Source organism: Carcharhinus amblyrhynchos, chromosome 1, assembly GCF_965287045.1.
Source record: "Carcharhinus amblyrhynchos chromosome 1, sCarAmb.v2.hapA, whole genome shotgun sequence".
Taxonomy (NCBI): Eukaryota; Metazoa; Chordata; class Chondrichthyes; order Carcharhiniformes; family Carcharhinidae; genus Carcharhinus; species Carcharhinus amblyrhynchos.
The window spans coordinates 52,683,148-52,698,696 of NC_137324.1; the positions used below are offsets into that span (position 1 = coordinate 52,683,148).

At 39.1% G+C, this 15,549-nt stretch overlaps 1 protein-coding gene across 9 annotated transcripts in view; it reads left to right on the forward strand.

Annotated features, from left to right (window-relative positions):
* The window catches only part of tcf4 (transcription factor 4), a 592,048-nt gene that overhangs the window by 425,272 nt on the left and 151,227 nt on the right, over positions 1-15,549 (forward strand). The gene's annotated exons all lie outside the window — the stretch shown is intronic.

The following is a 15,549-nucleotide window of genomic DNA, read 5'->3' on the forward strand; positions in this document are numbered from 1 at the left end:
AGTCTGTTTAAGCTTTTCTTTTTCCAGTCTACTCTTATTTCAGAAGAATATTTGACATCGCCGGATTTAATTGGGATTTTGGTTTTGTTGGGAGCAAAGTAAAATTGCATCTTAATTAGAATTGCACCCTAAAGTTTGCTCTTAATCTGGTTAATTTGAGAAGCTGAATGTTGGGCAGTTGAATTTTCTTTAAAACTACTGAATTAAAACCTCTCTGCAATTGTAAAAGTGTGAGGATTTAAAAAAATAGAAATGAGGAAATTAAGAGATACGTTTGCTCAAATTAAACATGACTGCTACAAGAACTGCAAATGGGGAAAATAAATGGAGAATGCTGGTTGACAAAATTTTTAAAATGTAGCAGTGCACAAATCATTACCGAAACAATTTGTATAAAACCAAGGAAACACTCAAATTTTAGCAACTCTTTTAGAGAAAATAAGAACCTGTATTTGCTTTGTTTTAAATTGGAATAGTTTTTTTTATACAGTTTTTAAATAGCTGACTTAAAATTTGACTTCCTGAATAGATTTTGTGAATCAAGGGGGTATACTGCGATAAATTCTTCTGCATTGCAGAAGAGGACAGTTATCTTTGACAGCAAGTTCTAAAATGCAGTTTAATTTTAAAAATGCTTATCCCCCTCCCTCTCTAAAAAACAGGAATAGCCTGTTTATTGGTCATGTGTAAACTTCTTTTTGCAAGAATTCCAACAGATGTAAAATGTGCTTATTTAAATATTTTTTGTAATGCGACCAATTTATTGACTGCAGTGATTTTCCTAAAAAAAATCCAGTAACTATTTTGAGCTCAAGTGGTGAATAATAACAATCGATTTGTTTGTGTCTATTGAGTAGCTGAGAGTGTAATGATCTGTAAAAAAAAGACAGTGAAATATGAAGCAGGAAAATGTGAAGAAATAAATTTATTGACCTTGTGGATGCAGAAAACTTGGGCATTGAAACAACAGTACAGAAGTACGTTCCAGGTGGAGGGTGAGAAAGAAGAGCCCTAATGTTGACGTCATAAATAATATTTGGAGTGTTGAACTGAAATGTCGGAACATTTAAGAAATATTCCAAGTGGATGCAGCAAAACATTCAGAAGTGATTTTGTTTCTCAAGCCAGAGTTTAATGTTGAGCATTTCTCTTTGGCAAATCATTCTCTAGTCCAGGCATATGGCTCCCTCAGCTTCCAAAATTGCTGTACCAATTCTGGCTATTCTGTCTTCAATACGCTGTGTGTGTTCTGTCCATTTTGTGACCTGATCGTAGCGGGTTGGCTCAAATTAACTCACGTGAATTGACAATATTAAATTGTTATTTTCTATCATCTGTCAAGTCCCAAAATGATGACATTATGAGGTCCAAAAGAAAATAGCGCATAGATCAATATACTAAGTGACAATATCATCATTCATAGTCAGTTTGAGAAACTGTTGTACTAGTTTTGACAAAATTCATTGATATGATTTCTGATTGCTTAAAAGGGGATACAGTAATCTGAATATTTTAACTTAGAAATATTGCTGTGTTTTTATATCGAGGGGAATCATGTTTTTATTTTGTAAAAATAATGCAGTTAATAATTGCTGAATTTTATTTGCTTTTGTGTATTTTCATTTTCTTTGTGATTTTACGTAATGGAATCAGAGGCTTATTATTATCACTTACATTAGAATTCAGTGGCTTGCAAGGTGCAAATACCTGGCCTCAGTTAAATATGATAAATTATTAAATTAACTTGAGAGTGGGGCAAACTCTTAATTGGGCTTATGATTTCTGCTGAAGTAACAGTTGAGATTATCAGTGTTACCAATTGAATCATTTTGTGCTTTATCCATTCATTTCTGTCAGCATGGATATCCATACGCAGTTCAAAAGTGTAAAGTGTTGTATTTGCACAGTTCAATTAGATTGGAAACAGAAACTGATGCATGCAGTTTGAAACATAAGAAAATGTGCCATGGTTACCTGGGGTTTTAAGCCTTAATGTGAATATCAAATTTCAAGTGTGCCCCGCTCCAGAGTTTTGTTGTGCCGGCTATCATTACTGTACATGGCTTGACATCTTTATAACAGTTCAGAAAATATGTTTTATCAAATGCAACTTTTAAACTGTAGTTAAATGTGCAGCCGCAGTTTTAAAATTTTTAATATATCACAAAATGCAGGTGTGACATTTTTGAAAGTCAGTACTTACTCAAAACTTAAAAGTGAGCTTGAGTTATCCCACAAACTCCCAAAGTTATTTTCCAACTGCAAATCGAGTTCATGCACACTGAGAGAACGGCAAGTTAATTATGTGTGCATGTGTAGGTGTGCAAATATGTATCTGTACATCTTATGCATTGTTGTTTACAATCTGAATTGAATGAGGTCATAACATGATTTTTTTATCATGTAAAAGGAGTCATTAATTTTTGAATTAGATTTCATAATGTATAATGTTCTGAGAAGCAAGGTGTACTATTAATGTGGGCAAATTTCAACCAGAGATTTCTTTCAACTTAAAGAAAATATACAAAATGGGTAAATAGTAAGAAGGTATAAATATTATTCATTTCTTCTTCCCCTATATGCACACACAAACAGGCACACAAAACAGCTCTAAGACTGATAATGAAGTGCTGTTTAAAAAAAATAGATTTCACATTTCAACTCAAATTTTCTAAATGCAACTTAGTTCTTCAACTTTTCCCAATATATTAATCTGTAAAGTGGAATACCTGAAATCATTATAATATTGCAAAATAAATCTTTTTTAGGGTCTTCCAGTGCATGATGTATAAACGATATTTAGCACTACTGAGTGATCAATGAATAAGAAAGCTTCAGACTTCACCGCAAGGGTTTGTGCAAATTGCTTCTGTAATTTGTTTCTCTGCCATCATAAATATGATCCAATAAATGCAGACACAAAATTAATCTTTCATTACTGAGCTTACTAAAAATGGCAAAAAAGTTTCCCTCCAGTTGTTCATTTAACGTTCATCGTATTGTCTCTATTTGTGTCTTCTGCCGTGAATGCAAACTAATGAAAACTAAATCTGAGCTGATGTGGCATAAGCAACGCTCTGGGGATGTGTGAGTGTGTGTGAGTGTGTACGTGTGCATGCGTGCATGTGTGTGTAAGAGGGCGGAACAGAGAAAGGGATCAGTCAGACCAGTCGTTGACAAAAAAAAGGTGCCCACTGCAAGTCTCTTATTTTTCCATGACTTGACAGTGATTATGTCAACCATATTTGCCAAAGCAAATCTCACTGCAGTGCAATGAATTGTAAAACTCAAAAGCATATTTTCGCCAAGTCCTGCGTATTTAACAGAGAATCATCTCAACTATAGTATCTGCACAACAGTCATTTAGTATCACCTTGCAAAACTAAAAACATGAAACCAATAACATGCCTGTCATGATGCAATGTGTTTTTGTCCTGGTGCTTGTATCATTAATGTGTTCTGTGCAACAGCTAATGTCTCTTAAATATTAAAAACATTAACAATACACCCCACTACCCCATTTGTGTATAATGTTGGCAGACAAGACACAATAAAATTGAGTAGATTTTCAAAGTAACTGAACTATCTTGTTCTTTCTCCACATAAACTGTTCTATGCATTCTTTCTCCTTTTTGCATTTTCACTATGTTGAAATCTTACCTCATACTTTCCTGGTTCCTCAGTTCAATCTCAACCTCCCTCAGGTTTCTCTTCCTTCAATATTAGATGAGCATTTGAAACACAAACTGAGCCTCATCTAATCACTACCACATAGCTCTTATTTCATCCACCATTCTTCCAGTGTTGGTGGTGTCCGACATTACTTCATTTGGGCCAAGGCCATTAAATAAAAAACAAAATAAATCTTTAGGATCCCAAACAATGGAAACATTCAAACAGACCCATTTCCATTTTGCTTGGGTGAGATTCTCTGGCCTCTCCTCAGCAATTTTCTCATTTTCTCATGGCAGGAGATAGCACACCATTCGCTGGTGGTGGGGTCTTCTGGTCCTGCCGCTGTTAATGGGAATTCTTGTTGAAGGTCCCCAGTGGAAGGGGTTGTGCTGTCAGCTTAACCATAGAATCCTGCCGGTGAGAACAGTCAAAGAATTTTGACCTTTATTACTGCTTGGGTTTTATAAATTCAAATCTCATGGTTTAAAAGAAGCTGAAATAAAAATCTCAGGTTCCCATTACTTATGAACCTTCCAAATAAAAAGCATTTTCACTTTCATATTTTAGTGACGACTTGTTGTCATGTAGGACTATGGTTTGCGTAATGGCATTCAACTGTGTATTAGACATGGTCTGGTGTGGCTCAGGAGCCCCAGTCTGTCATGGCAACCCGCCCCATTTGCTGCAGAGGAAGAGAGTGGGATGAGAAGCTGTAGGATCTGCTGGTCTTTGTTTTTTCTGGACTCTCTTTGTAGCCAATTGAGCTTTACAATTCCTCGTGTACCTCACAACCAGCCAGCCTCCAGACATTACAGTTGTCAGCAAGTGTCTCTTAATTTTCAGAGTCAACATCCTCATATCTCGCTTACAATGGGTGCCCAAGAGGCTGTGACCTAGTGGCCAGTTGACTGTACAGAATGTCTTTGGATATAAATCCATCATCCATCTAACAAATGTGGCTAAGCCAACCCAGACATCATTGACTTAGCAATGAGTGTATGCTGATGGAATTAGCATGTTCCAAGACTCTCAGGTTGCCCTGCTAAAAGGATGCTGAGATATGCCTGGGACAGCAAAGGTGGAGACTTCCCAGCCTTTTATCATGCCTGGCATATGATGTCCATGTCTCAGCACTGAGGATGCAGGTTTGATGCAGTCACAGTTTGGTGTTCTCACTTGAGTTGCTGTTGCTCCGCACTCTTTTACTCAGCTTGTGGCATTTGCAATGTATGCGTTGGTTTCAGCATCAAGTGACAGATTGTTGGTGATTGTAGAACCGAGATATGTGAAGCTGCCAGCAACCCCCAGCATCACATTATCACCATCCTGGACCATAACATTTCTCTTCCTGATGCTGATGGTCAAACCAAACTGGTGAGTGTTCATTTGTCACTGAAGGTATTCATCACAATGGAATATAGTGTGTTATTGGCAGCATGGAACAACTCTAATGCGGACTTGGTGCACATTTGTCTTGTTCCTCAGCAGAGCAAAGGCTAAAGAGCTTGCTGTCTGTTCTGCTATATAGTAAACGCCCTCTGTAGATGACCTGAAGGGATCTGACAACAACAAAGAGAATAAGTCAAAGAGTGTTTGTGTCAGAATGCAACCCTTTTTGACCCTGCTGCCAATCTCAAGGGTCCTAATGTTATCATAGCTGACCTTACCCATCATGCTGACGTGGAAAGTGGAGATCACATTGAGCAGCTTTAGCAAGCAGCTAATTTACTCCAGCAGCTTAAATGACCATCTCTACTCACATGCTCAAATGCCTTGATGAGATCAGTGAGTGCAATATATAGGCGAGTAACAGTTGTGTCACGCATGTGCCAGGCAATGATAATCTCCAACAAGAGAAAATGTAACCATCTCCCCATGACGTTCAATAGCATTTCTATCGCTGCATTCCCCCACAATCAACGTCCTGGGGGTTACCGTTGGCCAAAAAATTGGACTGGACCAGCCATAGAAAAACTGAGGCTATAAGAGCAGAACAGAAGCGGCAAAATTTGTGGTGATTAACTTATTTCCTGACTCCCCCAAGCCTGTGCACCATCTACAAGGCACAGACAGGAATGTGATGGAATACTAGCTCCTTGCCTGGATGAGTGCAACTCCGACAACACTCAACAAGCTTGACGTCATCTGGGACAAAACAACTACCTTGATGAGCACCCCATCCACAAATAGTCACTTCCCACCTAACAATGACACACAGTCGCAGCAATATATATGACCTCCAAATCTCCTTCCAAACCCATGACCTTTACCACCTAGAAGGACAACGGCAGCAGATGCAGGGGAATGCCAACACCTGCAAGTTCCGCACCAAGCCACACACTATCCTGACTGAAGACTATATCACTGTTCCTTCACTATTATTAGGTTAAAATCTTGGAATTCCCTTTCTAACAGTACTTTGGGTGTTCCTATACCACATGGACACAAGCGGTTTAAGAAGATATCTCACCCTCCCAAGGGCTCTTGGAGATGCACAATAAATGTTGGCTTAGCCAATGATGTCCATAGCACATTAAATAATTAAAGGTATATCTTTGTTCGTGGCATTTCTCTTGCAGCTGCTGGACTAAGAAGGTCATGTCAATTGTAAATCTTCCAATTCTGAAACCACACCGGGACTAGGGTTAGATATGATCAGCCAGGATTTACAGACCGACAAGAGCAACATGGTCCGATGCTTTTCCCATGATACTCAGCAGGGCGATGCCAAGACAGTTTTTGCAATCGCTGCAGGTGCTCTTGCTCTGGTACAGGGTCACAACCTTCGCATCATGCGCATCCTGGGCACTGTTCCCTCTCTCCAGCAGAGACGGAGAAGATTGTGCAGATGTTGCGGATGGCTGGCTTCTTGTGCTTGATGTGTTCAGGCAAAATAGCATCATCATCTGGAGCTTTGCCCATAGCAAGTGAGTCAATAGGTTTACTAAGCTCTTGCACTCTGGGTTCATTGTCCAGGTCTGCCAAGACAGACAGGCATTCTATAATGTCTTGAATTTCCTTGGTGACCATGTTCTGGTCTTTGTCACTTCCAGGCTTAACTATTTCAGCAATTTGCTATCCGACCTCCCATTCTCCATCCTTCAGAAATCTAGCTCACATCAAATTCTAGTTGCCCAAATCCTTATCCATACCAGATTTATTCATTGATCCAGACTCACCCCTCAACAACTCAAAGTAGATTGATCACTTTCATCCTTCATCATCTCATTCTTCCCCAGCTCTGTATTTTCCTACAGCCCTCCAACCATCTGAGAACTTGCATTCTTCCATATCTTGTTATATCACCTTCTGCTTTCACCTACTCATTACAGACCATGCGCTCTGGAATTCCTGCCCTAAATGTGTTCAGACTACAAAGAACAGTACTAGACAGAAACAGCCCTTTGGCCCATCAAGCCTGTGCCGACACATGATGCCTTTCTAAAGACCTTTTGTCTCTGCATAGTCCATATCCCTCTATTCCCTGCTTATTCATGTATCCGTATTCATCTTTCCATTTATGCTATGTTATATAGTGTATGCAGTTTTCATCACCTTATTTAAGGAAGGATGGAAATACATTGGGGGCAGTTCAATCAGAGAAAGCTTGCTAAATTGAGACCTGGAATGAGTGGGGTGGCTTATGAGGGAAGGTTAGATATACTGGGCTTGTTTCCATTGGAATTTAGAAGAATGAGGGATCGCTTGATTGAAGTTTATAAGATCCTGAATAGTCTCGACAAGGTGGACGTGGGTGAATCCAGAACTAGAGGGCTGTGTTTTAAAGTTAGGGGCCGTCCTTTAAGGAGAGAAGAGGGGAGAATTTTTTTTCTTTGAGTTGTGCAACTTTGGAACTCTCTGCCTCAGAAGACAGTGAAGGCAGAGTCACTGAATATTTTTAAGGCAGAGGTAGACATATTCTTGTTAGGCAAGGGAATCAAAGGTTATCAGGGATAGATGGGAATGCGGAAATCAAAACATAAACAGATTAGCCAGCATCCTTTTGATTTACGGGACAGGTTTGAGGGGAAGAATGGCTTACTTCTGCACCTGTTTTGTATGGTCACATTTCTCTGCCCTCTTTTAAGACTCTCCTTAAAAACTACTTCTTCGATGAAGCTTTTAGTCACCCTCCTCGAGGAGCTCGTTCTTTGATTCAGTGCCCATTTTTGTCTGATTACCCTTGTACGAAGCACCACAGGATGTTTAAAATTTAATTTAAGATTGCCTTGGAAAAACAAGTCGTTGTTGATCACTGGGCCCGTAGACTTCAGTGAGTCTTGGATGGGCAGCAGTGAAGGAACTGTACCCCAGTGTAAGACAGTGTCTTAAGGAGATGGAGGAAGAAAATCAAGAGGGGAGAAAAAAGGATAAAGAATTCTGATTTTATTTTATGGGTGGCTGTAGTGATTATTACACGCCTTAAGCCCCATTTTTGTATTTATCACCAAATCTGAGAACGTCCTCCAATATATGAAGGCTAATGTTTGACTGATCACATGATTGAGTCACAAGACTAATGAAACTTTAGGGCTTTAGATCAGAGCATGCCCACTGAGACTTACAGATGGCTGACTGGATTTACTCTTTCCCATCCATCACTTTTTTTAACTGAAATTCAGATCCTGAACAATTTCAGGTTAAGAAAGGAAGAACTGAACTGAGTTGAGGCCTTGCACATTAGTATATATTAAAGCACAGCCAACTAAACACAATGAAATATGATTACATAGCAGCCAATATGCATGCAGCGAACACCCACAAACAGTAATGAGGTAAAATATCCATTATCTCAACAATATTCATCACATTCGCTGAGGAATGTATATTATCTAAGACAGTGAGTGGACCACTCTGCTGTTCTTCAAATAAGACCATGGAATCATTTATGTCCACCTAAGAGGGGATACGAGACCTCAGTTTATCTTTTCAGACAGATGGCACCTCCAACAGTGCATCACTCACCTAGTACTACACCAAAGTATCAGCCAAGAATATGTGCCCATGTCCTGGAGTGGGACCTGGACTCAGCTGTTCCTGCCTTAGAGGCAAAAGTTGCTACCGTTGTGTCAAGGCTAACACTATATATGATGTAAGTATGTATATTTGCTTTACTGTTCAATACATTTATTTCCACTCAGCCCACTGGAGAGTGGCATGGTGGCACAGTGGTTAGCACTGCTGCCTCACAGTGCCACAGACCCTGGTTCAATTTCCGGCTTGGGTTACTGTCTTTGCGGAGTCTGCAATGCCCTCCCTGTGTCTGCGTGGGTTTCCTCTGGGTGCTCTGGTTTCCTCCCACAGCCCGAAAGATGTGCTGGTTAGGTGCATTGGCCATGTTAAATTCTCCCTCAGTGTACCCAAACAGGCACCAGAGTGTGGCGACTAGACATTTTCACAGTAACTTCATTGCAGTGTTAATGTAAGCCTACTTGTGACTAATAAATAAAAACTTTAAAACTATTTGTCTTTACTGCAGTTAACCTGCGAAAGAGACATTTTATGCAATTATGTCATGATTTGGTGATCAAGTAATGCAGTGGCCTCTGAGCTCCAATATTGAAACATAAAATATGCACAGGTAGGGAAAGATTGGATATGTGACTTTTCTAATGAACCTGTTCCCTAAAAGGTTTAAACAGAAAATGCTGTAAATACTCCATGTATCCAGCAACTAGAGAAAAACAAAGTTAACATTTCAGGTCTGACCTTTCGTACAATGATGGTTCCAGACATAATTGAAACAGCTTTCATTTGAACCACAAAATGATCAGTTGGTTGTGAAAATGTTAATATAGTGTGGTTGCTATTTTTAGCCGATTTGAAAAGATTTCAGGACAATAGCAACGGAAGAAAAAGTTGCATTAGCGTTGTCCATGTTCTAAGGTTGTCGTAAAACTCTTCACAATCTATGCATTCTGAGCTGTAATTATTGTTGCATAGGAAAGCTTTTCAGCCAAGGTCACACAATTAAGCAACAATGAGTTAAAAGATTGGGGGTGGGATTTTCCAGTCACTCTGCAGCACGTTTTCCAGCAGCCCAGGCAGCTCACCGTTGGCTGCCAGCGAAATCTTCATGTCCTGCCAATATCTACGACGTTTTGCGTGGCTCGCCAGTCCTGCCACAGTGCTGAGCGGGGAGACGGTTGCTTTTGATGGAGTGTGGGGATGGGGGGGCGGAGAGGGAGGGGGCACTTCAACAGGACCAGAAGACAACAACTGGCAGAAAGGGCCAGGAAATTCCAGAAAATTAGCACTCTTACTAGATGGATACTTGTTGGTTAGGTCACTTGAATAACTTTCCTGTTCTTCATCAAACAGTGCTGTGGGATCTTTAATATATTTAAAGTGATGAAACTTGATTTAATCTCCCATTCCAAAGACCCGGCATTTTTGATTATGTAGCACTGTTGCAAAACTGCATTGATGCAGAATCCTAGATTGTTTACTTGAAATTTGGAAGTACGGCTTGAATTGCTGACGTGTTGACTCAGATGTACCATTGAACTGACACTTTGCTAATGTTGCAATGGGCTATTACGTATACTGTACTAGAATTGTACATCCTAATTTTTGAAATACCATTTGTTAATGCTTTGGATATTTTCTTTGTAATTATTTTTAGAGTACTTTGCCGCTTTCTCTGAAGCATTTTCTTGGCTCAAGCACAAAGGAAAAATAAGCATAAAAGAATGAAATGATAGATTGATATTGATGGATAGCTTGTATTCGTAGCCAGTTAAGAGAATGTCTTTGTCTTGCCTTATACTTCTAAAAAGAAGGCAATGAGATGCTGTGTGAGAATAATTATGTACTTGCTTTGGCTTTTTGAAGCACCTAGTGAACTCTTTGGTTCTTGTTCTCCATCGTGATCACATTGAGTTTTCAAACTCATTGCTGTAAGAATCTCATCTGTGACAACACCAATCTGCTACTGAAGTGTTAGTTCACTAACAACTATGTGCATTTACATAACATATTTAATGTAGTTAAAAAGTCCCAAGGCACTTCACAGGAGCAATTATCAAATCTTTGCCACTATGCTGTCCTTCTCCTCTCCAAGAACGTGCACCTTATATGACGGTAACTGTACTGAATTATAACTAAGTAGGATAATTTGTCATGAAGCAAGCTGATAATGCTTTAATTGTAGAAGGCGATACCTAGTATTGAGAAAACAATCTTAGAGTCATAGAGGTTTACAGCATGGAAACAGGCCCTTCATGCCACCCCTTTTTTTAACTACGAAGCTAGTTTGGTCCATATTCCTCTATACCCATCTTACCCATGTAAATATTAAATGCTTTTTAAAAGACAAAATTGAACCCGCTTCTACCAATACCTCTGGCAGCTTGTTCAAGACACTCACCATCCTCTGTGTGAAAAAATTGCCTCCCTGGACCCTTTTATCTCTCCCTTCTCATCTGAAACCTATGCCCTCTAGTTTTAGACTCCCCTACCTTTGGGAAAAGATATTGATTATCTAGCTAATCTATGCCCCTCTTGGCCAGGATTTTCCAGATGTTCACTCCAGCAGGATTTTCTGGTCCTGCTGATGATGCATGCCTGCCATGATTTCATAGAATCATTCAGTGCAGAAGAGGCCCTTTGGCCCATCAAATCTGCACCACACATTAGAAATACCTGAACTCCCACCTAATCCCATCTGCCAGCACTTGGCCCATAACTCTGGATGTTACGATGTGCCAAGTGCTCATCCAGGTACCTTTTAAAGGATGTGAGACAACATTGCCTCGACCACCCTCCCAGGCAGTGCATTCCAGACAGTCACCACCCTCTGGGTAAAAAAGATTTTCCTCGCATACCCCCGAAACCTCTTTGCCCCTCACCTTGAATTTATGTCTCCTCGTGACTGACCCTTCATCTAAAAGGAACAGCTGCTCTTTATTCATTCTGTCCATGTCACTTATAATCTTGTACATCTCAATCAGATCCTGACGGTGTGAGGTGCAATCAGGGGAAAATCCCATTGAAATAGCGGGCCCAGAAGATCCCACCACTGGCAAATGTCGTGGTGTCTCCGGCTATGGGAAACAAACTACGGGGAGACCAGAACAATATCCCCCTGTCAGAAACATCCTGATTGCATTTGGTGTACTTTTCTTGATAAATAGTCACTAAAATATTTGTTCCTGTAATATAAATAGTAGCAAAGCAGCCCTGGTTAATTCTGATGAAGCTTCAATGCACGTAATGGATAATCACAGTTCCTCACTGTTTCCTATACTAAATAGAACAGAAAGCTTTGTCTCGGGAAACTCATCCTTTTATACTAGTCCAAAAGGTTCTGTTTTTTTAAATTAACTTCTAATTATCTTAACAAAAGCAAAATAAAGGCAAGTTTGCAAAGAATAATTCTATGCCTGCGTTCTCCACGTTATAATCCTAAATAAATATTGTGAATTCAGTAAAACAGGTGTAAATGAAATCCACAACAATTTATTTTGTGAGGAGTAATGGTGTTGAATAATATGTAAAATGGCATCCTGTAGGTCACTCAGTATTCAGAGACCAACAATGCAAAAAGCAAAGACACAGTTTTAATATTGCTTGTAGGAAAAACACTAGAGCCATAACACATCAAGAGGGAGGGATGCCTGTTGATTTGCTTTCCATTTCCAGCTCTTGGTACAAGGTCTACAACTCCTCAGACTTCTTGTTATGTGTGTACTTTTGACAGAAATGTGAGATTACATGAAAACCCTGCTGGGTGAAAACATTAGTTTTGCACTATTCTTCCTGACAAATGATCAAGCTTTGGCTGTCACAATGTATCAATGGCATGTGATACCATTACGTGCATATCCATCAATTGATGAAAAGTTACTAGCTTTTGCAAAGCGTTGTTTTCTTGCCAGGCACTTTCCTTTGCAGTTGTGTGTTTATTTATTCAAAACTGTGCAAAGTTTTGGAATAACACCACATCAGTCCTTTGATTAAAAGTGAACTCTTGTTGTCCATGTGTTTTTAAATATGAAACACAAGTTATCACCATAATTGTATCACTTTTTTATCTTGTTTTCATCTAAGGAGTATTCTTTGTTGCAGCTTGTGAATGAAATTTTTGCTGCTTCTGTTTTTTAGAAGTGTGAGTTTATGGCAGAGGAGAAACCAAGTTTCATGTTTTATTATGTAATTAGTCCTGTTTCAATTGAGATGCAAACTTCAGCAGAATAGACACTATGCCATGAGGCGGTCTTTGGGACATACCTTATGTTTTCCTGCAATTAATTTTAGCAGTAAAAATGTATGCATTTACCATTTTGCAGTTACAAAACTAAGAGTTCTGTGAATGCTCTTTGTTATAGCATCATAATACTTTCATCATTGTAATGTTCGTGCTTGGTCAGTTAATTGACTTGCTTTGGTTGCAGATGTGATTTTATCATATATCAACTTAAAAGTAGCTATTTCAAAAATAATTAATATTTGAAACCATTTTACAAAATTGAACAGAAAAAGAATTATTTAACAGAAAAGTGTTTAATGTTTTTACCATCTTAGCTAGTATCTTGAGGCTTATTAAATCTATGTAAATGCTGATAGCATTACTTGAGATACTGGCATGGAAGGGCTGCTGAGCCTATTATTGCATTTACACCCACACAACTGACAGTGAATCATCCTGGAATTTATCCATGTTGCTGCTAATGCTGTTTCGTCTTTGGTATGACTGATGTCAGGAATTGACAGAAACCATGTTGACATTTCGTCATGAAAATACATACTGTTTTTTTCTACTCCCCTTTCCTGAAGGTGACAATTTATGTTGTGTAGAGTTCCACTATCAGGCATTCTTCAACAGCGCATATTAGCAAGTGGTGGGAGGAGAAGGCAGATATCCTGTCACAATCACAACATGATATATTTATCCACTCAACCATCAGGGAGCATAACTTTTGAGTTTTAAAACATATCCTGATGATAGGATTGTTCAAGTGAAAATGTCAAGGGGAGGAGAGGCTGCTAAGTGGAATATATGTATTTATATCTATATCTTCTCTAACCACAATACTATTTAGGTCAAAACAAATGCATTATAGTGCGTGCATATTTTTTATTATGTACGCGATTACTGTACATTATGAACTGTGCGGAGGATAGTGTATGATTTCAAAAGGATACAGACAAATTGGTGGAATGAATGGACAGCTGTTGATGCAGTTTAACACAGAGAAATATAAAGTGATTCATTTTGGCAGGGAGAAGATGGGGAGACAATATAAAGTAAAGGGTATGGGCGTGATTTTACATGTCATTCATGCCATGCTCTCACTGCAGCAAAGTCGGAGAATTTGGTGACCAGCCAAATCTCTATTCACTGCAGCGCAAACGGGATGGGAAGATCCCACTGGTGTGAATGGTGGTAAGATTCCAGCCTACAATTCTAAAAAAGGCTGCAAGAACAGAGAGACCTTGGTGCGTATGTGCATATGTCATTGAAAGTGGCAGGACAAGTCGAAGGCTCAGTTAATAAAGCATACAATGTCCCGGGCTGTATTAATAGAGGCATAGAGTACAAAGCAAGTAGGTTCTTTTGAACTTGTATAGGACACTATTTTAGCCTCAGCTGCCTTATCGTGTCCAGTTCTGGATGCTGCATTTTAGTAAAGATGTAAAGGCATTGGGGAGCGTGCAGTAAAAATTCACACAAGTATGTTTTCAGGGAAGAACTTCAGTCATAAAGATAGATTGGAGAAGTTAAAACTGATTTCCCTTCGAAAAAGAAGGTTGATCGAGGTATTCAAAATCATGAAGAGTCTGGACATAGTAGAGAGGGAGAAGCTGTTCTTGCTCGTGGAAGGATCAAGAACGAGAGGGCACATATTTAAAGTAATTGGCAAAAATGATATGAGAAAAATCTATTTCACCTAGTGAGTGGTTAGGGTCTGGAAAGCACTGCCTCAGTGTGTGGGGGAGGCAGGTTCAATTGAAGCATTCAAAAGGGAATTAGACTGTTACTTGAAAAGGAGGGATGTGCAGGGTTATGGGGAGAAGGCAGGAGATTGGTACTAAAGAAATTGCTAATTTGGAGAGCCTGTGCAGATACGGTGAGCAGAATGGACGCCTTGTGGGCTATAACAAACGTGTGAATCTGTGATATATCCACTGATGTGTGTTTATTTTCAATATAGCTCATGCGTCATAATGACTTTATCTGAACCCAAGCCTCACACAGCATTGGAGTATAAAGAATTGGATGCTGTGATTTTGCTTTAATATTTTCAACAAATTAACCACCGAATGGAGGTGATTGAACCTGTCTGGCTTTCTAATAGTGATTAGTTGTTTGCAAAACAGAATACCTTGGAATAAAAGCAGAATGAGCTGGAAATGCAAAACACATCAGTCGGCTTCAGAAAAAGAAAAACAATTTAATGTTTTAGCCAAGGCCATGTACTAATGCTAATCTTACTGTGAAATATAACCCAATAGTGAAGTCCATTACTATAAGGCCCTATTATAGTGTCAGAGGCACTACACCATTCGCTTTTTTTTGGAATTGTTGAAATATCTGATTCTGTGCCACTGGTGTTGACATTTTATTGTAACTTACTGTTTTTTCATTAAACTAGTATTATAGTTTAATGAAAAAAGACACAATTACCATTTGAAGCTGTCAGAACCATGTTGAGATGATGAAGAAGTCCCAAGCACAGCTCAACCCAGTGAACTATACGTTGGTATATTGATTGATATTGATTGTATACAATAACAAATACTTAGGAGGAAATTACAAGGATATAAACTTAAACTTTGGGATTCAGGTGACTTGTAAATTGCTCGAGTTCTGTTCTTCATGGCTTATAACTTTGTCTAAGTCCCTCGGTGATGTTAGACTACCTTGTAACT